At 45.4% G+C, this 23,588-nt stretch overlaps 3 long non-coding RNA genes across 3 annotated transcripts; 1 reads left to right on the top strand and 2 right to left on the bottom strand.

The window, feature by feature from the left end:
• Positions 1-373: 373 nt before the first annotated feature.
• Positions 374-2,997, bottom strand: LOC128783362 (uncharacterized). Its single transcript, XR_008429116.1, has 3 exons — positions 2,848-2,997; positions 1,860-2,023; positions 374-1,236 (listed from the first exon to the last, which is right to left on the bottom strand). It is a non-coding gene; the product is annotated as an uncharacterized LOC128783362 (long non-coding RNA).
• Positions 2,998-7,384: 4,387 nt separating this feature from the next.
• Positions 7,385-9,203, bottom strand: LOC128783361 (uncharacterized). The gene is made up of 3 exons (XR_008429115.1): positions 9,112-9,203; positions 8,942-9,022; positions 7,385-8,539 (listed from the first exon to the last, which is right to left on the bottom strand). It is a non-coding gene; the product is annotated as an uncharacterized LOC128783361 (long non-coding RNA).
• Positions 9,204-9,230: 27 nt separating this feature from the next.
• Positions 9,231-22,181, top strand: LOC128783363 (uncharacterized). The gene is made up of 2 exons (XR_008429117.1): positions 9,231-9,320; positions 21,837-22,181. It is a non-coding gene; the product is annotated as an uncharacterized LOC128783363 (long non-coding RNA).
• The last annotated feature ends 1,407 nt before the right edge of the window (positions 22,182-23,588 follow it).

Genomic DNA, 23,588 nt, shown 5'->3' with positions numbered 1-23,588 from the left:
ACGACAGGGAGCTACAAACTTAAGTTCCACAAAACTACACAGCCCTCGCTGTGTCGCCCTTCGCTTCCCTGGCTGGGTGAAAGGACAATAATCTGCCTGGGAGGCTCTGCTTAGTTGCTTCAAGTTGTCCCGTCCTTCCCAGACCAGATACACAACAACAACAAAACAAGTGTCCCGCCTTTTGCACTAGTGGATCCTTTGTGAATTTCCAAAGACAGTCTGGGTGCCTTTTCAGCTGCAAGCCTTCTGTCTAGACAGAAATCCTGTCCGTGACGCCAATTTTAATGTCACGATCCGCTTCTTGCGGGGTGTCGTGATGGTTCTTTTCACCGATCCCAAAAGTGCAAAAAGGCAAACAACAAGGGACTATCAGTTAATCACAACAAATGCACCTTTATTAGGGGCCAAAACAGTAAATGCGATAGTGGGGATCGGAAAGGAGATAAAAGGAGAGAGAGAGAGAGAGAGAAGAGGGGTATGGGAATAGCTACCAACACAGGCGAGATCCTCAGTGGTCCGGACGATGGGGATCCGTCTGTCTTGTCGGGGGAGTCTCCGAAGTTCTGGTCGACTCGGGGCTCCAGTTATAGTCCACAGAGGAAAGAGGGGGGAGCAAGTGTAACAACGAAAGTCCATTGTAATCGCCACGCGGGAACAGGTGAGTCCACAGAAACCACCAAAGCAAGACGAATCCAATGAAGAATAAGTCCATTTGAATCACTGAAGGGAAACAGGTCATGTCATTAGTGGTCAGACCACCAATTTCCCCTCCTCTCTATAGCAGGGGTCTCAGTCTCAGTCCTTGGGAGGAGGGTTCTCATTCTTTGTTTGTCACACTGGTAACGAGGCAGATGAGGGGTCTTCAATGAAGGACCCCGGGAGTCACCCCAAAAGTTCATTTGGCTTAAGAACGGAGATTAGAAGCAGGCCGCGCATCAGGCTGCCCCGTGCTGGGTCCACGTCAGGTCTTTGCCAAGTCCTTGCCAAGTCCTTGCCAAGTTCTTACCAGGCCTTGTTGGGATCAGCCAGCATGACGGTTCAGTGGTTGCACCTGCACTGTGTCCTGTTCTAAGCCGGAACTGCAGTGGAGGAAGGGATTCTTTCTTGTGGCAATCGGAAGGCAGAATGGAAAATGAGGGGCTTCAGACGGGCTCTTACACCACCCCGTGAGTGACGATTGCCCTCGAAAGATCTTCATCAGCAGGGTTCCATGGTGTCGTCGTGGAGTCTTCAGGACTCATCAAGTGTTGGCAGCACATTCCAGGGAAAAGGGAAGAGAAAAAGGAAAGGAAAGAGAAAACAGGAAAACTAAGACAAGAATTAAATCAGCAATAGTTTGTTTAAATAATAATCAATATTAATCAATTAAACAATAAATTGATCAAATAATAAACCAGTATAATCAATATTAAGCAGTAAAGTAATAAACCTAGTATCATCGATATTACTCAGTATAATTTTATAATCAAGAAACAAAAATAATTAAAACAGTGATTAAAACAAATCATAAAAGAAAATGATGTAAAACATATCTACCAACCCTATAATCTTCTTGTGTCTACAGTCCTGGGAACATCTATAGTGTAAAGGATGTTGGCCAAGTGGTGTGCATTAATTATAGATGTTAATTTTGTTCATCGTTTCATCATTCTCCAATTTACAATAAGCAAGATTACTGATAAAACAAAACCAATCATAACTAAAATCAGAAGAACAACAACGGGATGGCACAATTTGTTCAGGATACCCGTGGCGGTGGGTGACCACCCGAAAAGGGTATCCCAGCACTTGTGCTCGGCATCACTTTCCACCCTTTCTACAACACGATGTATTTCTTGCACATCATGATGAACAGTTACCAGAGTTTTCTGTCCATTCTCCTTGATTTTTCCTAGGATCTCTATTAGATCTTGATGAAGTAATGGTTGCTTTACCAAAGTAAGGTTCATCCCAATGGGAGTAGGCAGTAGCTTGTGAATCAACATGAGATTGGATTCTAAAAGTTCATGTAAGGTAACTGGAGCTACAAAAGAAAAATCACATCCTGCAATTTTAGTAAAGTTGCAAGCACAATAATTTGAATGATTTTTAGTATCTACTACTGTACTTTCTATAAACACAGTATCACAAGCGGTTCTGAAGCAGGCACGCCCATTGCCTGTAGATACAAGGACTGTTTCAGAAGTCTCGTTAGGATGAATATCAAAATGACAGCTATTTTGTTCTGTGTCTAAACAGATATCTTGAGCTATAATTGCATTACCTTCACAGATAAACCCTAGTTGTTCTCGGATAGTACAGGACTCTAAATTGACAGTTTGCCATTTGTCATCAATTTGACGGGCCCATTCTCTATGTTCAGAAGGATAGAAAGTGGGTCCATCATGATTCAATCCTAATGCGATGCTAGGGAATATCAAATGCACTGAGGCATTACTTATGGTCAGCACAAAATGCTGTGGCTGTGTTTGTGTTAGGGTCATAGGTAAAATTCACTAAATTCCACCAGGATTGGAAATCTCTTTCAAAGTCAGTGGCACTGTCCCAGACTATTTTCCTAATCTCAGTAGGAAAAGTGCCTTCTTCACCTTCTCTTATAATTGAGGCAGCAACTGACTGCATCCATAATTGAGCCTGGATACAGCTAAGAGCTAAGGAAACATTGCTTTGTGTGGCATTAAGTGCATCAATGATCAATTTTTTATCCTTCACATTTATCTTTTCCCAATTTGGTAGAATGTTTGATAGCAACCACTGATGTGTTCCCAAGGCCGATAAGGACGACTGCAGTGGTTGCTGTATTTTGGTCAAATCTCTAGTCGTAGAAGCCAATTTATTCATTAATACCTCTGAATTGATTCCCAATTCTGTTCCCACAACACCAGTTATGTCTCTTGGCACCCGTTTTTTAGGAGGGTTCCACTGTCGCAGCCAGGTTGTCCAAGCCTGAAAAGAGGTTTGCAAAAAGGGTGAACAAGCTGGTTGTATTTCTGAGACATTGTTTTGCATCAGCAATTTGACTTGTTTAAGAGACCATGCCGGATCAAATAATATCTGTTGTTGGCCAGTTTTCCTGATTACATATGGTCCAACTTCAAAAATTTTCGGGGTAAGCATAACTGGTGGCTGGGCTCGAGTGGTGGTAGTGGTGGTGGTATAAACCGTAGTAGATTGAGCTACAGCATTTATTATAAACTTAAAAGAAAGCCCTTTGGTGTTTTTTCCCCATAAACAAACCACTTCTGCAGTCTGTGTTAGTGTAAAATTGTGCCAACAATCCTGTACGCTTGGGTGCGTGCAGACCTTTTTGTGCTTAAAGAGATCCTTTCACTTTTTCTGCATGCTACCACAATTAGTTCAGACCACGGTCACTCAGCTGGTTTCTGGCCATGGGGTTGTGGTAGGATGCAGAAAAGTATTACCAGTTTGATCATGGATTAGGTGGTCTTCATGTCCCTCGGAGTTCTTCTGAAAAAGTAAACACAACGGAATTCTGCCGCCGAGAGGCAGAAAAGTTAGAATGATGGAATTATCCAGCATGTATTTGTCCAATGCTCTTTCCCTAGAGCACCAGAGGCTTCCCATGCATATTTATTCAGAGGGGGTTTTAGCACAAGTGCTACTCGTCCTATAGTAAGAGAGGTCCACCAGAACAGGTTGGCCAGGGTCATGAGCTGGATTATTAGGATCATTTGGTAGAGAGCATAGGAGTCAGTGTAGATGCAGACCAAAGAGGAATTCTGTGCTTCTCGTTGAAAAACACTCCAGACAGCTATCAGCTCCCCAATGTGTGCACTACCTTCTCCCTCTGTAATCATTTGCTCACCAGAGGAAAAGTGGAGGGCTTCTGCCCTATATTTCCATACTTTTCCTTTCCCTTTAGCAGAAGCATCAGTAAACCAAGAGTTTGCTGATTGTTTGGGGCAGAAAGGAGGGGTTACTTTGATTACAGAGGCAGGTTTGTCCAAGCTCTCCGTTTCTTGGATTGGTAAAGTTTTTACAGATCCTTCTGTCATTGAGAAGAAGTTACAGTAATGTTCAAGCTGAGCATACCACTTTCTCACTAAGGCCCTCTGGGCCACCCCGTCAGGAGGGGGAGTCCCACTAGTGGCTGTCTTAATAACCTTGAAGGGGCCTCTCAATACAATTGGTTGTTTTCGTGCAATTTTTTCTACTTCTAGGAAAGCTAAGATAACCATCAACAATCCTTTTTCCCAGGTAGTGTATCTTTTCTCAGCATCTTTGGAACCACGGGAGTAAAAACCAACAGGTCTTGTCAGACCCTCAGCACCCCGCTGCCATATGTGTACTGACAGCCCTGAGGAGGCAAATCCCCATTCCACCTGGAAAGGATCTGTAGGATGGATAGGGGTCACTGCTTGATGAGCTGTTGCTTCAAAAATCAGCAATTGCAATGCTGACTCCTGAGAAAGACTCCAATCCCATTTCACCCCTTTCCTCAACAAGTCATAAAGGGGAACAAATGGGTCCTTCTGCTTACTAGGAAATCTAGCTGGTCTTTCTACAGGAGATACAGCTGCTATCGTTTTTGGAAGGAGAATTGCTGTAGGTTTGAGTGATTCTGGAAGCCCACAAATTCAAGGGGTCCTTATCTCGGGCTTCACAGGTAATTGCATCAGGGATTCAAAGTCAGGAATTAATTTCTTTTTGAGAGTCATTTGCAGGCAAGCAGCTTTGTGCACATTTTCCAAGAGTTGGTCGGGGGTACTAATTCTAGCTATGGGATCTTCCCTTTCCAAGGGGCTTGTTCCCCCGGCCCAAAAAGCTGCACGCTGTGTCAGGGACCGTGTGTCACCTTTCTCTCCTGTTGTTAAGAAGACACCATGTCCCCAGTACCCACTGGCTTCCTGTTCACTTAATTGAATTTGATCACCACCAGTGAGGGACACCCGGAAAACATATTCTGTTTCTGATTCATGTGGAGGCTGTCCATATTCCCTTTTAAGCTTAGCTAGCTCAGTGGCAGTGTTTAGTTGTGATGGTATGTGTTTGGCTGTGATGTGAGGTTCGAGATCATCATCACTGAGATAGTTCTACTCTGTTTTAATCAAGGGTCTCAAGTGGTGGCAGCAATGTTCCCCACAATTACTTGCTGCTTCAAGTTCTTGATGAGGATAGATTTGTTTCATGTGAGGAGTTTCCTTCTCCTCAAGCTCTGTAGAGGAATCAGCATGATGTGATTTGTTAACATGTTCCTCTGTTAAGGCAGCTCGCAATGCATAGATCACATCTTTTGCTTCATAGAACTGTTTTTGCAAAATTTCAACTAGATTTTGAAGGGAGTCTATTAGAGCATGTTCCTCACTTCTTCGCTCAAAGCCATTTTCTATAGCTGCCGTAAGACAAGCTCCCAAAACTGAGCATAAGATACTTTTATTTTTGCCCAGTTTGAATTTTGTTTCATGTTGTAATGAACACACTCTATCAATAACATTTTCTAAGTTCAACCAATTCCTCTGTGCCCATTTTTCTCCTTCCGTAGAAGGTCTGGCATTGTGTTTGGCTAGTAGTGCATAAAATTCAGCTTTAATTTCAAGGCTAAGATTGTCACTCATTTTGTGAAGGGACCAAAACCACAACAGGGAGCTACAAACTTAAGTTCCACAAAACTACACAGCCCTCGCTGTGTCGCTCTTCGCTTCCCTGGCTGGGTGAAAGGACAATAATCTGCCTGCGAGGCTCTGCTTAGTTGCTTCAAGTTGTCCCTTCCTTCCCAGACCAGATACACAACAACAACAAAACAAGTGTCCCGCCTTTTGCACTAGTGGATCCTTTGTGAATTTCCAAAGACAGTGTGGGTGCCTTTTCAGCTGCAACCCTTCTGTCTAGACAGAAATCCTGTCCGTGACGCCAATTTTAATGTCACGATCCGCTTCTTGCGGGGTGTCGTGATGGTTCTTTTCACCGATCCCAAAAGTGCAAAAAGGCAAACAACAAGGGACTATCAGTTAATCACAACAAATGCACCTTTATTAGGGGCCAAAACAGTAAATGCGATAGTGGGGATCGGAAAGGAGATAAAAGGAGAGAGAGAGAGAGAAGAGGGGTATGGGAATAGCTACCAACACAGGCGAGATCCTCAGTGGTCCGGACGATGGGGATCCGTCTGTCGTGTCGGGGGAGTCTCCGAAGTTCTGGTCGACTCGGGGCTCCAGTTATAGTCCACAGAGGAAAGAGGGGGGAGCAAGTGTAACAATGAAAGTCCATTGTAATCGCCACGCGGGAACAGGTGAGTCCACAGAAACCACCAAAGCAAGACGAATCCAATGAAGAATAAGTCCATTTGAATCACTGAAGGGAAACAGGTCATGTCATTAGTGGTCAGACCACCAATTTCCCCTCCTCCCTATAGCAGGGGTCTCAGTCTCAGTCCTTGGGAGGAGGGTTCTCATTCTTTGTTTGTCACAGTGGTAACGAGGCAGATGAGGGGTCTTCAATGAAGGACCCCGGGAGTCAGCCCAAAAGTTCATTTGGCTTAAGAACGGAGATTAGAAGCAGGCCGCGCATCAGGCTGTCCCGTGCTGGGTCCACGTCAGGTCTTTGCCAAGTCCTTGCCAAGTCCTTGCCAAGTTCTTGCCAGGCCTTGTTCGGAACAGCTAGCATGACGGTTCAGTGGTTGCACCTGCACTGTGTCCTGTTCTAAGCCGGAACTGCAGTGGAGGAAGGGATTCTTTCTCGTGGCAATCGGAAGGCAGAATGGAAAATGAGGGGCTTCAGACGGGCTCTTACACCGCCTTGGAAATTCTTGTTGCTCCCCAGAGGCTGCGAGACGCAGAGAACACCGTGGCAGCTGCTGAAAAGAAGGGCAACTGTGAGTTGGTCAAGAAGCAAGAACCTAGGCAGCTGACTGTGCTTGGCAAGGAGCAGCTGCTGGATTCTTGCAATTGCCTTCAGAAGTGCACAGAAGCCCGCTGCTCTGCTGCTTGGTGTTTTGCCTTCAGTCAATTGCACACTGCTGAAGCTGAGGCAGGCTGTTCAGCTTTGCTGCTTTTCAGCATCTCATCTGCCCTTCTGCTCTGTGACAGCTCTCGAGGTGAAACAGAGATGTTTAGAATTAGGTTACCAAAATGAATTAAGCATTTATAATTTAGCTTGTAGAGTTATGTGTTGAATTTTCAACCTTTTACTTAAGAAACCTCTGCCTAATACAAAGGGCAAAGGAAAATGCAAATTTCTGAAGCTTCTTGCATAAAGAACAATACCAGAAGAAGCAAAGAACCCAGATAAAGAAGCTCCTTTGTCTCCAAGCCTATCAAGACTGACAGACGTACTCAGATAAGCACCAAAGGACCAAAAGCGCACGCGCAGAGAGGAAAAGTTCAAAAGTTCAATCATGAGGAAAACCACAATCTTCAGCCTCAGGACCACCAAGAGACCCCGTACGACCACCACAGCAAACCACGCATGCCCAGAAGGGCGTGGACTTACTTAGCATGAGAAGCGAGGACAGGCGGGGCCAGGGGTTGAATACTCATGAAAAAGTTGTGCAGTGTATTGCATATGGAACGTCTTTAAGAATAAAAGTGTGGGTCAGACTGAGGCTCGGGGCACAAGTTTTGGAGAGCTATCTCACTTGTGCCGGGCGCTGACGTACATACCCACTTCATAACTACCCTAGCTTATGGAGTCTATTTATTTATTCCGCGTATCGTTTCAGAGGTTTCTTGCCTTCGCCAGGCTGCAACGTGCCCGCTAGTACCAAGAACTGGGCAGGAGTGGGCAGAGAGCACAGCCATCTGCCAGAAGGTTGCAGCTTGCCCAGGAAAATGCAGTGTCCTTGGAATGTGCAGCAAATCTTATTTCTTGGCAAGGTCGGGCTAAGTGAGCAGTGCTGGTACACTTTCTCCTTGAGAACTGGAGCGGAAAAGCTTTTGGCTAAGATGTAGGCGACTAGAGAGGCAGAATACGCAGCTCCGGAGCTGGCCGAAAGCAAGTGCCGCTTGCCGGAGTCTTTCGGCAGAAGCGGCGCTCCGGAGCGCACCGCTGCCGCTCCAGTGATCTGTGCGCGAAGTAGCCGCTTCTTGTCCTCCGGCAGCCGGAGATCGCGGTAGCTTGCAAGAGGCGAAGAACGAAGCCGCGAAGAAGCCGGCTTGTGTGCGAAGCTCGCAGACAGCTGGAGGACGGTGGCTGCTGCTCTCCTGCCTGTTGAATTCAGTCTTGGCATGCCAATGGAAGGTGTTCCAGGACAACTTTCCTGGGTTTTGCCATAGTCGTCATGCATCCCACCTTGGAAATTCTTGTTGCTCCCCAGAGGCTGCGAGATGCAGAGAACACGGTGGCAGCTGCTGAAAAGAAGGGCAACTGTGAGTTGGTCAAGAACCAAGAACCTAGGCAGCTGCCTGTGCTTGGCAAGGAGCAGCTGCTGCATGCTTGCAATTGCCTTCAGTGCGCACAGAAGCCTGCTGCTCTGCTGCTTGGTTTTTCGCCTTCAGTCAATTGCACACTGCTGAAGCTGAGGCAGGCTGTTCAGCTTTGCTGCTTTTCAGCATCTCATCTGCCCTTCTGCTCTGTGACAGCTCTCGAGGTGAAACAGAGATTTTTAGAATTAGGTTATCAAAATGAATTAAGCATTTATAATTTAGCTTGTATAGTTATGTGTTGAATTTTCTACCTTTTGCTTAGGAAACCTCTGCCTAATACAAAGGGCAAAGGAAAATGCAAATTTCTGAAGCTTCTTGCATAAAGAACAATACCAGAAGAAGCAAAGAACCCAGATAAAGAAGCTCCTCTGTCTCCAAGCCTATCAAGACTGACAGACGTACTCAGATAAGCACCAAAGGACTAAAAGCGCACGCGCAGAGAGGAAAAGTTCAAAAGTTCAATCATGAGGAAAACCACAATCTTCAGCCTCAGGACCACCAAGAGACACCCGTACGACCACCACAGCAAACCACGCATGCCCAGAAGGGCGTGGACTTACTTAGCATGAGAAGCGAGGACAGGCGGGGCCAGGGGTTGAATATGCATGAAAAAGTCGTGCAGTGTTTTGCATATGGAACGTCTTTAAGAATAAAAGTGTGGGTCAGACTGAGGCTCGGGGCACAAGTTTTGGAGGGCTATCTCACTTGTGCCGGGCGCTGACGTACATACCCACTTCATAACTACCCCAGGTTATGGAGTCTATTTATTCCGCGTATCGTTTCAGTTGGCGACCACGAAGGGACTGCTCTGCTCACCCGCAGGTCCGGTTGGGAGCAGACACCCTCAGGCGCCACGGGGCTTTTCCCCGGAGGGACTCTGCGCCTCGGCTGTACACTGCGGGGAGCAGACCACGGCCCGTCGACTAGCGGATGAAAGCGGTATGTATTAATTTATTTTCTTAAGGTTGGCACTGATAAGTCGCAAAAAGATGTTTTTGCGCGCAGGTTTGCCTAGGGGCTTGCAAGCAGACCGCCATCGGGGGAGAGGCCGGCGGCGGGAGGACCTCCCCAGCTGATAGCGCGGCTCGGGGAGGGCGAAATCGCGATTTCAGTGTGTGGTGTGTGTCCCGATTGCAGTGTAGTGTGTCTGTTACGTCCGGACGTGCGTGCTTGTGCGTGTGTGTGCATGTGTGAGTGGAACGGTGCGGCGTTGCTACGATACAGAGACGCGGCGCGGCGGTGCTAGGGAGCGCATGCGCAGGGCAGCTCTCAGCCCACACTACCTGCTAGTGCGGGTAGTGCGCATGCGCGGGGCAGCTCTCAGCCACACTACCTGATAGTGCGGGTAGTGCGCACTCTACCTGATAGAGCGGGTGGTGCGCATGCGTGGCACGGGCTGTCTCTGGCGAGCTGGGGGAGCGCGGCGCGGGGCTTAAGTCGGGGCTTGCAAAGGTGCTTTAGGCGCAGCCCAGCTGATAGCGCAGCGGGCGCGCGGGCACAAGCCGCGGTTTGAGGAGCTGCTTTGAACGCCGCTAGCTGATAGCGCAGCTAGTGGGAGCGTGGTACAAGCTAGGAGTTACAAGCACCGCTTACAAGCATCGCTAGTTGGTAAAAAGCTTGCAAAAGTAGCCAGCGAGCCCGGCTGGGCTAAGAGTTAAGTGTTTGTTATACAATAGCACTGCCCTTCAGTGTGAAAAGCTGTCACTGGTGTAGGAGGAGGGGTTGGGGAAGGCAGTCTAGGGTTGCCATGGGAAACAGCAGTTGTATGAGTTCTCCACCCCCTTTTGTAAGAGAATTGTACCCTCCCCCTGTCCTGTCAGTTATAGTTCAAGTCTGCCCCTTAGCCTAGAATCTTCTCTGTTCCACGTTTCCCCTTTGGTTCTTCCACCAAGAACACTCCTTTCCCTTTTCCCCACTGGTTAATGTTATATTTCCCCTCCCTTTAGCCTTCTCCCGATTGTACCCTCGAATGCTAAACCCTCCTACCCCTACGCAGTAAAAGAATCCTCACCCCGCCCTTCGGGGCTCTCGGAATCTGCCTCCCTTCTGCTTCGTTGTCTCCCTGTTTGCCCCTTCTGCGACCCTTCAATCAACGAGCAGGATTTCAGCAGCCCGAGTGTCCCTCCCGTTCTTCTGGTGGACCCTCAGATGTACCAGCTATCCGAGTTTCGTGCCGAGTGGCTAAAAGCCCCCACTGTTACAAATAAACTCGTTTTAATAGGTGGGAGTGGTGATGGGGTGTAGGTAATTGTTAATTAATGTAACCAATTGTCAATGTAATGAATTGTTAAATTGTTAATGTAGTAAGTGGTTGTGAGTTACTGTTAGTTACGAAGTTTAATATGTACCCTTAGTTAAATGTTGGTGCACAGTTGCCAATCAAGGGGGGGGAGGCCAGGTGCATCAGAGAACTACATCATCAGTCCAACCTGCTATTGGAGGAACAGACCAACCAATGGTGCCTCGAAGTTCAGGAATGATTGGCCAGAAATGCACCATCTTATAAACCAATCAAGGACCAGAAAAGGAGCCAATCAACGAGAGGATCAAGAACGCACCAATTGACGGCCTCCAGAGACTTTAATAACCCCGGGTGCTGGCCACCCCGGGTCTTTCCGCGGACTTGGTTGCCAAGGAAACACCCTGTGCCTGTGCACAGTTACTGTTGCACGTTGTTACTTTCTGGCTTGCCGCTGAGGTCCTGGGCTTATCCTGGGACCTCGTCCCCAGCTGTCTGTGATTTTAATAAACAGGCCCAAATTTTTTTAACATATTCTGGCTCTGAATTTGCCTGTTTTTAACAGATTGGGGGCTCGTCCGGGATAGCCACGCCCCAGAGGCGGTCCTGGAGAAGGACGGGTCCGGGAAGACCGGTCCAGCGTTTTTTTTTATTGCTGCCCGAACTTGGATTTCTCCGAGACCGAAGACGGTTGGTTGCTGGCTACACCCGAGAGACAACTGAGGACCCGGCAACCCAGACTGAGAAGGCCCTTCGAGAGGGAGCGGGGCTCGCAACGCACAGGTAGGCGTTGCGAGTGGGGCAGGCATAAGGGGGTACGCTCATGCGTGGAGAGTGAGTGAGACGGGGGCTGACATCTCAGACTCCCGAAGCGACAGTGGACCTCCTAGTACCGCGTTTTCGGACTCCCGCGAGGGGGCCGGCCGGGAACGGAGGGAAGCGATTGGAATAAAGCATTGGAGTGAGTGTGGAACCCCGAGGGACCCTCCTTAGCGTGGGTGAAGGGGGAGTACCTCCTTTTCTCCTGCCCTCACCCGCGTAGGCTCCCGTTCCCCCAGGGTGGTGGGGGCTCCTAGGGGTTGCTTGAGCCAAAAAGGCGAAGGAACCGAAGGTGGTGGTTGGTTGGGATAACTTTCTGGCTTGCCAGAAAGACCTTCGGAACCGGGCCTCCCAGTACAGTGACAGGCATTGGGGCGGCTGGCTGGGAGGGGGGTGGACGGTCCCTGGACCCTTGATCCGAAAACGAAGGAACCGAAGGTGGTGGTTGGTAGGGATAACTTTCTGGCTTGCCAGAAACTTTCTGGCTTGCTAGAAAGACCTTCGGAACCGGGCCTCCTAGTACAGTGACAGGCATTGGGGCGGCTGGCTGGGAGGGGAGTGAACAAGGGGGGCGCAGGGGAGTTCCACCGGCTCAAGCAATCTGAAGGGCAGTTCCTCAAGGTGAGCACGGGAAGTGTCCCGGGCATCTTGAGGAACTAGGACCTCTGGGGTGGGCTAAAGACTCTCAACCGGAGACCTACTGGTAGTGAGGCCACCGGTTGGGGGATTGTCCCTCCTTTGGCAGGGGGAGGGAGTAGGAGCCTGACCAGAGGGGAATAGGACCCTAGGCCAGGGGGTCTGGCCAAGGGGAAATTCCTCCTAGCACGGCGACGGGCCGGGGAAGGCAAAAGGCCGCCGGCTAGGAGAAGTCCCTCTATCCATTAGGGGTAGGAGGGAGGGTTTAGAACCTGTCAGTTAGGGATATTATTTTGTTCTAGTTTATATAAGTTGTCTCGTCTATGTGTGATTTGCTCTTAATTGGAATTTTGTGGTCGATATTATCAAGTACGTTTATTTTGTCTGTTGTTACCGATAGTGTTATTTATTGGATTATTATATTGTGTTGTTTTATTTGTTTTAACACAAAAATACCAATTTGGTATTTTGCAGTATTGTTTGTGGTATTATGTGTAATCTTTTTGCTTTAAGTGATTGAGGTGTACATTCCTTGGAGTAGAGAGTTTTTTGGCGTTTTGTCAGCTTATATCTTTGGGTTAGGATTTCTGTTCGTGTCAGAGGGTATCTTGTGAGGTTGTGTTGAAGAGCCGACATTTTGTTGTTCTAGTACACAGATTTTAAGTCATTGATAGTGTGGGTGTGTGAGTGTGGGTGGCTCAGAGGAGCCATTTTAGTTGCTTTTGAGGTACTCCCCTCGAGAAGGGGAGTGGTTGTTTTACAGGGTGCGTGTGTGTGAGTGTGGGTGGCTCAGAGGAGCCATTTTAGTTGCTTTTGGGGTACTCCCCTCGAGAAGGGGAGTGGTTTGGGAGTGAGTGATAGACATCTGAAAAGACTTCCGGCTGATCAGCCATTTTGGTTTGTTTTGAGTCTTGGTTCCCACGGCATCTAATTTTCCCACGGGTCATTATTTTCGTTCCCACGGTATTCAATTTTCCCACGGGGTCTCCTATTGATTTATGTTTAAATTTTAGTTGTTCTTTTTATTGTAAATCCTTTTGGATTGTCATTCTCCTTTAAAGTTTACACAGTGACTTATTGCGAAGTTGTCTATTTAGTTAAATTGATACAAGTTGTTTATAGTTATGGGTCAGTGTGCAAGTAAGCGTACCCATAAGGGAAAAGCTAAGAAAATGAAATTGAAAGACATACCACAAGACAGTCCATTGGGGGAAATGTTAGAGAATTGGGACCATGATAAAACTTTAAAGGAATTGGATAAGATAAAAATGATACATTATTGTATTGAAATATGGCCACAAAAGAACATTCAAGAAGGACCTGTTAATTGGCCTTGGTATGGGTCAAAAGAAAAATGGTTATGTCTAGCTTTAAATAAATATGTTAATTCAAGGGAAGTACTAGATGAGGAGGAAATCAAATATGCAGCCTGTTGGCTGGAAAATGAAATTTGGGATAAAAAGGTTCGAATGTATAGAGTGGGCAAAGAAATAAAAGAGGGAAAAGAAGAATTTAAGCAAAAATGGGATCCATTGGACTATCTTCCTCCTCCAGTACCCCCTCCTATCCAACCTGAACCCATTTCGGCTCCTCCAGCATCCCTTCCTGTTCAGCCTATTTCCCCTCCTACCTCTTCAGGGCCCCTCCCTGCTCAACCTGTCTCCCACTCTACTCCATCAGCATCCCTTCCTGCCCAACCCGCACCTTGTCATACTCTTCTGGCTTCACCGACAGTCCCCCCTCCAGCAGTTTCTCCCATGCCTCTCTCCATCCCTGTCGCCCTCCCTCTGCCTCCCACACAAAATCTTACACAAACTCAACAGAGTAGCTTGGAGAGGGTAGCAACTCACAACTGTGAGTGCGAAAGAGTTGTAAGACCAAAAGAGAGGATTGCAATCTCAGGTAGTCATCATTATAATACTAGATCGCAAGTTGAGAGGAGCTTCCAAAAGGGGGAAGCAGGAGAAAGGTTATTACCTTTGAGAGAGGTTCCGATGGGAGGTGTCCAGGGGGGAATCGGTTTTGTAAATGTACCTTTGACGGGCTCAGAGGTGAGAAGTTTTAAGAAAGAACTTAAACCCCTATTGGAAGACCCTATAGGAGTTGCTGATCAAGTTGATCAGTTTTTAGGTTCAAGTACATATACTTGGGAGGAAATGAATTCTATTTTAGGTATTCTCTTTTCTTCAGAGGAAATGCATTTCATTCGGGTTGCAGGCATAAAAGCATGGGAGAAAGAGAATAGGGCCGGGCCGCGGGGTGAAGAGAAGATGCCTCTCACTCCACCTGATTGGAATCCAAATACGGAAGAAGGCCGTAGAAATATGAATTGTTATAGGTCTTTGGTTATTAAAGGTATCCGGGGAGCGGTCCCCCGGACTAGTAATGCAAAGCTGGCCTTTGATAGCCAGCAGGAGAAAGATGAAACCCCAAATGCCTGGTTAGATAGGCTAAGGCGAAATTTTCAATTATATTCCAGTGTGGATCCAGAGAGCACAGAAGGGAAAGTGTTGGTAAAGGTGCAATTTGTAACTAGAGCATGGCCAGATATTAGAAGGAAGTTAGAGAAGATAGAAGAATGGCAGGAAAAAGGCATGAATGAATTGTTAAGGGAGGCACAGAGAGTTTATTTGAGGAGGGAGGAAGAAAAGATGAAATCGAAGGCTAGAATTATGGTTGCAATAGCTAGGGAGAGTCAGGACAGAGAAAGGGAAGAGCCAAAGGGAAGGGAAAAATCAAGGAAGGAGGAGATTCGAGGGCAGGACGCAGACTCCTGGGAGGGGAAATGTTTTTATTGTGGTGAAAAAGGTCATTTTAGGAAGGAGTGTAAGAAATGGAGGAAAGACAGGAGACTGTACAAAGAAACGGAGATTGGAGAAAATGATGATTAGGGGTGTCAGGGGCTCTATCCCCTGGGGAAAATGGGTGAGCATAAGTTGGAGCCCTTGATAAATTTGGAAATAGGTCCCCAGGGGGAAGAATTTGAATTTTTAGTTGACACTGGGGCTGATAGGTCATGTGTTTCACGGTTCCCAAAAGGTTGTAAATTGAGTCAAAGAGTGTGTAAAGTGAGAGGTGCTAGTAATGAGCCTTTTGAAGTATCGGTAATAGAGCAAGTTGTGGTTAAAGGAAATTCAAGAGAAGGATATGTAGATTTGTTATATATGCCTAAATTGGAATGTAATTTATTAGGTAGAGACCTACAGGTGCAATTAGGGGTAGGGGTAATCCCTAAAGAGGGAAAGATGGTAGCGGAGATGCTGGTTCTCAAGTCGGAGGATGAAAATGAAATCAATAGCGAAGTCTGGGCAGAAGGGGGAGGCCGCAGCCTACTCGATATACCCCCCATAGAAGTAAAAATGAAACCAGGAACTTCACCAATTCGAGTAAAGCAATATCCTATTTCGGCCGAAGGGAAACAAGGACTAGCTCCAGTTATAAAAGAATTGATTAAAGATGGAATCCTAGAACCATGCATGTCTCCCCATAACACGCCAATATTACCGGTAAAGAAATCAGATGGTACTTACCGATTAGTCCAAGATCTAAGGGAGGTGAACAAACAGACAATTTCACGGTACCCTGTAGTAACCAATCCGTATACACTTCTAAGTAAGGTACCACCGAAACATGCATGGTTCAGTGTGATAGATTTGAAAGATGCCTTCTGGGCTTGTCCTCTAGCTGAAGAAAGTAGAAGTTGGTTTGCCTTTGAGTGGCAGGATGAGGAAACAGGAAGGAAACAACAACTCCAATGGACCCGGCTACCCCAAGGTTTTACAGAATCCCCAAATTTGTTTGGCCAGGCTTTGGAAGAATTGTTAAGGCAGTTTCAACCGGTGGGAGATACCCAAATTCTGCAATATGTTGATGATTTGTTGGTGTCAGGGGAACAGAGGGAGCAGGTTCAAGTAACAACAGTGAAATTATTAAACTTTTTTGGGGAAAAGGGTTTAAAAGTGTCAAAAAAGAAACTCCAATTTGTAGAACAGGAAGTGAAATATTTAGGTCATCTGATTGGGAAAGGATACAAGAAATTAGAAGCTGAGCGAATTCAAGGGATCCTCTCCCTACCTGCACCGAAAACAAAAAGGGATGTAAGGAAATTGTTGGGGTTAATCGGATATTGTAAATTGTGGATTGATGGGCATACTAAACTGGTCAAGTTCCTATATGATAAATTAGTTGAAGAAGAACCTCTAGATTGGAATGAGCAAGATGAGCAGAAGTTACAAGAGTTGAAAGAAAAGTTCGTGACAGCACCAGTTTTAAGTTTACCTGATTTAGACAGACCCTTTGAGTTGTTTATAAATGTAGAAGAAGGTATTGCATATGGAGTATTGGTCCAAAAGTGGTGCGGAGATAGAAAACCAGTAGCTTATGTGTCTAAGCTATTAGACCCGGTAGTGAGAGGATGGCCTACATGTTTACAATCAGTGGCTGCTACTGTAGCTTTGGTAGAGGAGGGATACAAACTAACATTTGGGAGCAAAATCAAAGTGTATACACCTCATGATTTGAAAACTATATTGAGTAAGAGAGCAAGTCAGTGGATTACAGACAGCAGGCTGTTAAAATATGAATTGATGCTCACCAATATTGAGAATTTAGAATTAGCCACAACGAATGTTCAAAATCCAGCCCAATTTTTGTATGGAGAGCCACAAGAAAATTTAGAACATTGTTGTATAGAAGTCATAGATTTGCAGACCAAAGTAAGGGAAGATTTGCAAGAGCAGCCATTACCAGAAGGAGAAGTGTTGTTTGTGGATGGTTCTTCCAGGGTAAAGGAGGGGAAGAGAATGTCAGGATATGCAGTAATAGATGGTAAGAGTATGGAAATTATAGAAAAAGGGAGGCTTCCAGCAAAATGGTCTGCACAGTGTTGTGAGGTTTATGCTTTACTAAAAGGGCTGCAGTGGTTAAAGTACAAGAAAGGAACTGTTTACACTGACTCCAAATATGCCTATGGTGTAGTACATACGTTTGGTAAGATCTGGGGAGAAAGGGGGTTTATAAACTCTAAAGGCAAGACCCTAGTCCATGAAAAGCTAATCAAGAAAACGTTGGAAGCTCTCAAAGACCCTTTGGAAATTGCAGTGGTACATATAAAAGGTCACCAGAAAGGAACTTCTAAAGAGGTGCAGGGCAACAATTTAGCAGACAGAGCAGCTAAAGAGGCTGCCTTAGAAAAAGAAGAGAAAATCCTGCAGTTAGTCAATCTGGGGGACAGAGATAATAAAGAAAACCCAATTTTTAGTGAGCAAGAACAAAAAGAGTTGCTAAAACATGGGGGAATAAGAGATGAAAGAGGGAAGTGGAGAATGCCAGATGGGAGACAGGTATTAAACAAAGCGCTAGCCAGGAAAATTTTGGAGAATTTGCATGCTTCAACCCACTGGGGAACCCAGGCCTTGTGCGATCATTTTCTGCGAACTTATGTATGCATTGGTATATTTGAAGTAGCTAAGATAATCACAAGAGATTGTATGATTTGTCAGAGAGTAAATAGAAAAGTAATGAGAAAAGCCCCACTGGGTGGAAGAGAATTGGCCCAGAGACCTTTCCAAAATGTCCAAATTGATTTTACTGAACTTCCCCCAGTCCAAAAGTTTAAGTATTTATTAGTGATAATAGATCATCTGACTCATTGGGTTGAAGCATTTCCAACTACAAGAGCTACAGCAGGAGTGGTTAGTAAGATCTTACTGGAACAAGTCATACCGAGATATGGTATTGTAAACATTATTGATTCAGACAGAGGGCCACATTTCACAGCCAAGGTCTTACATCAGATAACAGAGGCTTTAGGAATAGTATGGAGACTTCACACCCCGTGGAGACCTCAAAGCTCAGGAAGAGTGGAGAGAATGAACCAAACCTTAAAAATAACACTCACCAAATTGGTGGAGGAAACAAAAATGAACTGGTTAAAATGTCTTCCATTAGCACTAATGAGAATAAGAACAAAACCAAGAGCCGATATTGGCATTTCTCCTTATGAAATGATGTTTGGGTTGCCATTCCTAACTGTCTCAGACCACACAGGGACTTACGAAGAGGGAGAACAGAGTACCAAGAAGTATGTACAAGTGATTGCGAATACCTTAGAGGAATTAAGGAAAAACGGATATCTTCCCCAAAGTACCCCAATTGACTTTAAAATTCATTCGTTTCAGCCGGGAGACTGGGTTTTAATAAAGGTGTGGAAAGAACAGCCATTATCTCCCATGTGGGAGGGTCCCTTCCAGGTTCTCTTAACTACTGAAACTGCAGTAAGGACCCAAGAAAGAGGATGGACACATGTCACAAGAGTCAAAGGTCCGGTACAAGCTCCTACTGAGTGGACAGTGATCAATACATCTGACACAAAACTGACTTTAAAGAGAAACCTCAAGAGAAGTGAAATAAGAAGAAGAGCAGGGTTTTAATCTATTATGAACTGTTCAGATATTATTTATTAATTGTTACCTATTATTTAAATAATTATTCTAACTTGTTATTAGTGTTAAAAGTTTAAATTGTTAGTATTGAAGTATTTATTATAACTTGCGTCAAATTTCTGGTATCTTTTTATTGCAGATCCCAAAGAATAGAGCATCCTCCCACTCATTTAGTAATCAGGCCCTAAAAAGAAACACTCAAGTCAATACAAGGAGGGAAGTAAGTCACTGCAGGAGGAGGTAACGGTAAGATCATATTACAAGGGGCAAGACCGGGTCAGGATACACTCTTGCCACAAGGCAGATATACCATAGGCCTTCCCGAAAAATATGGAGGTTGGGAGAGTGCCCTGTACCGGACCCTTGTTGCTGTTAGCACTGCTAACAGTGATAAACATCCAGGGAAGTCAGATAGACCCCTGTGATAGATGTTACTATCCACTTTATGCAGGAGACTCTCGGAGTGCCGTCCTAAGAATTCATACAAATCCGAGTCCCAACTGTATTGACTTTTTACAATTAACGACATGTGTAGAGGACGGTACAACCTATTGGCTCTCCGAAAACATAGGAAATCATAAACAAAAACTGTTGGGAGAATGCCCTACAAGGGAAAAATGGATATGTTTGGAGAAGAAGCCAGAGAAAAAGGAGAAAGCAAAAGAGGTTCACGAGCCTGACTTTATAAAAGAAAAGGAAGTGAAAGGGGTAATAAGAAAAGGAGCAGGACTCAAGATTCTAGGTGGGAAAAATCTGTTTTTAGACCTGGTGGAAAAGATAAGCCATGAATTTAATATAACTAACTGTTGGATTTGTGGAGACACTAGAACAGCAGAAATTTGGCCATGGGAAGGAATTGCACTGAGTCCAAAGGAGATCTTAAGGTTAATGAAGAATAAGATGAGAATCCAAAGGTCATCACCTGTGCAAGATAAAAGGAATGACGAAGAAGTATGGAATTTAAAATCTGAGGTAATCGGGGAGGAATGTCTGTGGAGGAAGGGATCTTCTAAGTTCATTTCATATGTGGGTGAGTTATCCTGTAAGCGATATCTAGTTACCAACGATACCCACCAATGGTGGATTCCTGGGGCTCCTCACCCTATTGGTCCAGAAAACAAAAACAGGGATGTTCTTATATTCAAAAGGAAAAGTTATATGAATGTATTACCACAGATCCCAACCCTTTCCATGATGATCCCCAAATGTACAAGTTTTGGAGTAAAAATGGGGTCACTTCTGTAGAACATCATAAATTCTGGAGAGCCCCAAATGAGTTATTTTGGCTTTGTGGTAGAATGGCATATGTAATGTTGCCTAAAGATTGGACAGGAAGTTGTACACTAGGTATTATAAAACCTTCTTTCTTTTTACTGCCCAGAGACGGAAGTCAACATCTAGGAATTCCCTTATATGATGAATTAAAACGTAAAAGAAGAGACTTAATTGGTGGATCTCAAAAGTGGGGGGAAGAAGAGTGGCCTCCAGAAAGAATAATCGAGACATATGGCCCTGCCACCTGGGCCCAAGATGGGTCGTGGGGGTACCGAACTCCCATTTATATGTTAAATAGAATTATTAGATTACAGGCAGTGTTGGAAATCATAACCAATGAAACGGCCATGGTCTTAGATCTGATCTCTACCCAAAACCGCCAAATGAGGACGGCTATCTACCAAAATCGATTAGCATTAGATTATTTATTGGCAGAAGAAGGTGGGGTCTGTGGTAAATTTAATTCATCAGAGTGTTGTATTGAAATTGATGATTATGGAGATCTTATCAAAAATATTACAACCAGGATTAGGAAATTGGCACATGTCCCAGTCCAGAGATGGAGCCCTCTAATAAAATTAAATTGGTGGGATAACCTCTTAGGGGGAGAATGGTGGAAGAAGGTTTTATTGATTGTAGGAGGTGCCTTAATAAGTCTTATTCTACTTCCTTGTTTAATACCTTGTTTAATTCGGTTGATAACTAACATTGTGCAGAATTCCCTAGAAAGCTTAAGCAGAGAGAAGATCGAGAAGATCATGATCATACAAGAAAATAAACTGGGAAAGAACTCTGAAACTGCTAAGAAGACCTATGAAAAGTACCAGAAATTAAGAAAAATTTACCAAGTTTATGATGCTCCTGTTTAAATTAAAGGTTTGATGCGGGCTAAAGCCCGATCAAAGATTTAGAGGGGGGAGTTGTTACAAATAAACTCGTTTTAATAGGTGGGAGTGGTGATGGGGTGTAGGTAATTGTTAATTAATGTAACCAATTGTCAATGTAATGAATTGTTAAATTGTTAATGTAGTAAGTGGTTGTGAGTTACTGTTAGTTACGAAGTTTAATATGTACCCTTAGTTAAATGTTGGTGCACAGTTGCCAATCAAGGGGGGGGAGGCCAGGTGCATCAGAGAACTACATCATCAGTCCAACCTGCTATTGGAGGAACAGACCAACCAATGGTGCCTCGAAGTTCAGGAATGATTGGCCAGAAATGCACCATCTTATAAACCAATCAAGGACCAGAAAAGGAGCCAATCAACGAGAGGATCAAGAACGCACCAATTGACGGCCTCCAGAGACTTTAATAACCCCGGGTGCTGGCCACCCCGGGTCTTTCCGCGGACTTGGTTGCCAAGGAAACACCCTGTGCCTGTGCACAGTTACTGTTGCACGTTGTTACTTTCTGGCTTGCCGCTGAGGTCCTGGGCTTATCCTGGGACCTCGTCCCCAGCTGTCTGTGATTTTAATAAACAGGCCCAAATTTTTTTAACATATTCTGGCTCTGAATTTGCCTGTTTTAACACCACGGCTCGGCAACTGGGAGATCCTTTGCATTACAGGGCGAATAAAGGGGGGATGAATGTGTGTGAATGAGAGGCTATAAGAGCCCGTCTGAAGCCCCTCATTTTCCATTCTGCCTTCCGATTGCCACAAGAAAGAATCCCTTCCCCCACTGTAGTTCCGGCTTAGAACAGGACACAGCACAGGTGGAACCACTGAACCGTCATGCTGGCTGTTCCGAACAAGGCCTGGCAAGGACTTGGCAAGGACTTGGCAAGGACTTGGCAAAGACCTGACGTGGACCCAGCACGGGACAGCCTGATGCGCGGCCTGCTTCTAATCTCCGTTCTTAAGCCAAATGAACTTTTGGGGTGACTCTCGCGGTCCTTCATTGAAGACCCCTCATCTGCCTCGTTACCACTGTGACAAACAAAGAATGAGAACCCTCCTCCCAAGGACTGAGACTGAGACCCCTGCTATAGGGAGGAGGGGAAATTGGTGGTCTGACCACTAATGACATGACCTGTTTCCCTTCAGTGATTCAAATGGACTTATTCTTCATTGGATTCGTCTTGCTTTGGTGGTTTCTGTGGACTCACCTGTTCCCGCGTGGCGATTACAATGGACTTTCATTGTTACACTTGCTCCCCCCTCTTTCCTCTGTGGACTATAACTGGAGCCCCGAGTCGACCAGAACTTCGGAGACTCCCCCGACACGACAGACGGATCCCCATCGTCCGGACCACTGAGGATCTCGCCTGTGTTGGTAGCTATTCCCATATCCCTCTTCTCTCGCTCTCTCTATCCTTTTATCTCCTTTCAGATCCCCACTATCGCGTTTACTGTTTTGGCCCCTAATAAAGGTGCATTTGTTGTGATTAACTGATAGTCCCTTGTTGTTTGCCTTTGTTGCACTTTGGGATCGGTGAAAAGAACCATCACGACACCCGCAAGAAGCGGATCGTGACATTAAAATTGGCGTCACGGACAGGATTTCTGTCTAGACAGAAGGGTTGCAGCTGAAAAGGCACCCACACTGTCTTTGGAAATTCATAAAGGATCCCTTAGTGCAAAAGGCGGGACACTGTTGTTTTGTTGTTGTTGTGTGTATCTGGTCTGGGAAGGAAGGGACAACTTGAAGCAACTAAGCAGAGCCTCGCAGGCAGATTATTGTCCTTTCACCCAGCCAGGGAAGCGAAGGGCGACACAGCGAGGGCTGTGTAGTTTTGTGGAACTTAAGTTTGTAGCTCCCTGTCGTGGTTTTGGTCCCTTCACAAAATGAGTGACAATCTTAGCCTTGAAATTAAAGCTGAATTTTATGCACTACTAGCCAAACACAATGCCAGACCTTCTACGGAAGGAGAAAAATGGGCGCAGAGTAATTGGTTGAACTTAGAAAATGTTATTGATAGAGTGTGTTCATTACAACATGAAACAAAATTCAAACTGGGCAAAAATAAAACTATCTTATGCTCAGTTTTGGGAGCTTGCCTTACGGCAGCTATAGAAAATGGCTTTGAGCGAAGAAGTGAGGAACATGCTCTAATAGACTCCCTTCAAAATCTAGTTGAAATTTTGCAAAAACCAGTTCTATGAAGCAAAAGATGTGATCTATGCATTGCGAGCTGCCTTAACAGAGGAACATATTAACAAATCACATCATGCTGATTCCTCTACAGAGCTTGAGGAGAAGGAAACTCCTCACATGAAACAAATCTATCCTCATCAAGAACTTGAAGCAGCAAGTAATTGTGGGGAACATGCTGCCACCACTTGAGACCCTTGATTAAAACAGAGTAGAACTATCTCAGTGATGATGATCTCGAACCTCACATCACAGCCAAACACATACCATCACAACTAAACACTGCCACCGAGCTAGCTAAGCTTAAAAGGGAATATGGACAGCCTCCACATGAATCAGAAACAGAATGTGTTTTCCGGGTGTCCCTCACTGGTGGTGATCAAATTCAATTAACTGAACAGGAAGCCACTGGGTATTGGGGACATGGTGTCTTCTTAACAACAGGAGAGAAAGGTGACACATGGTCCCTGACACAGCGTGCAGCTTTTTGGGCCGGGGGAACAAGCCCCTTGGAAAGGGAGATCCCATAGCTAGAATTAGTACCCCGACCAACTCTTGGAAAATGTGCACAAAGCTGCTTGCCTGCAAATGACTCACAAAAAGAAATTAATTCCTGGCTTGAATCCCTGATGCAATTACCTGTGAAGCCCAAGATAATGACCCCTTTAATTTGTGGGCTTCCAGAATCACTCAAACCTACAGCA

Source organism: Vidua chalybeata, unplaced genomic scaffold, assembly GCF_026979565.1.
Source record: "Vidua chalybeata isolate OUT-0048 unplaced genomic scaffold, bVidCha1 merged haplotype scaffold_233_ctg1, whole genome shotgun sequence".
Lineage (NCBI taxonomy): Eukaryota > Metazoa > Chordata > Aves > Passeriformes > Viduidae > Vidua > Vidua chalybeata.
This window is presented reverse-complemented; position numbering and strand designations above follow the sequence as displayed.